This window comes from Embiotoca jacksoni, unplaced genomic scaffold (genome assembly GCF_022577435.1).
Source record: "Embiotoca jacksoni isolate LCO1_2020_lvr unplaced genomic scaffold, fEmbJac1.0.p SCAF_18, whole genome shotgun sequence".
Lineage (NCBI taxonomy): Eukaryota > Metazoa > Chordata > Actinopteri > Embiotocidae > Embiotoca > Embiotoca jacksoni.
This window is the reverse complement of record NW_027185318.1, coordinates 1,016,006-1,017,102: the sequence shown is the minus strand read 5'-3', so window position 1 is coordinate 1,017,102 and position 1,097 is coordinate 1,016,006.

The window sequence follows — 1,097 nt, the reverse complement described above, 5'->3', positions numbered from 1 at the left end:
TATATCTTTTGGAATTGGAGGGCAGATTGTCACCAGCAGAACATGGCGGCGCTGCTTCCTGCCAGCGTGGCAGATGGTGCGACACGGTCGACTTGCCAGAGGAAGAATTCACTCAGTTTGGATGATTGTTGGGTGATAATCTCCAGCAACAATCAGGAATCTTCAGGGAAGACAGGCAGAAGTGGTCTGCTGTGTTTTATCCAGTTAGATCAGTGACCGAAAAGAAACAGGATGTGGTCTTACACTACGATAAGCTTTTATTTTGGAAGGGTGAGGAGGAAGTTCATCTGCCACTAATGAGAGACACCTGTGCAGGTGTTTGCTTGTTGATGTGAATATCCACAACTTTATCTCTGAAGGAAAACCTCCACTGTCTGCTGTTCATCATGAAAAACAGACGAGGTGGAGGTTCACTAACCAGACGTGAGTCCAGGCCTGCAGCTACAGATGAGTCCAAACCAAACATCCTTATTTCTAATATATCGTCAAGTACACAATCTTTTTTTGAATGCCTTCATATTAATGTAGCCGAGCTAAATGGCACTTCCATTGGCATTTTTATAACATTTATGCTATGTATTTTAATACCATCAATTTGATACCAAATTGCTTTCAATTGATCAATATTTATCAAATGTTTTGCAGTGATAGTAGTCAAATAATGTACTCCAAAATAGTGATGCCACACTATAAAGATATTCAACAAATGTGGGTCTTTAATCAGGTAAAAGTATTATCTGCAAAATGTACTCATCATATCAAAAGTAATTGGGCCATCTAATTTAAATGTCTAATCTGTAACATGGCTTCTTCAAATCACCGGTCTGATAAATGTAGTGCAGTAGAAGAAGCAGCCGATAATATTTACCTCTGAAATGTAGTGAAGTAACAGCGTACAAGTACCTCAAAATTGTACTTGAGTGCAGTCGTCGAGTAAGTGCACTTGGTAACATGCCAATATAGTATATCATGGTGGACGATGTGGTCTGACAGCTGTGATGCTGAGAGGAAACACTACGATCGTTTAGAGGTGATTGGAGGACAGTTTAAATTTTGAATCAGTCCCACAAAGAATGAATGTCAACCATTTTTGCAAA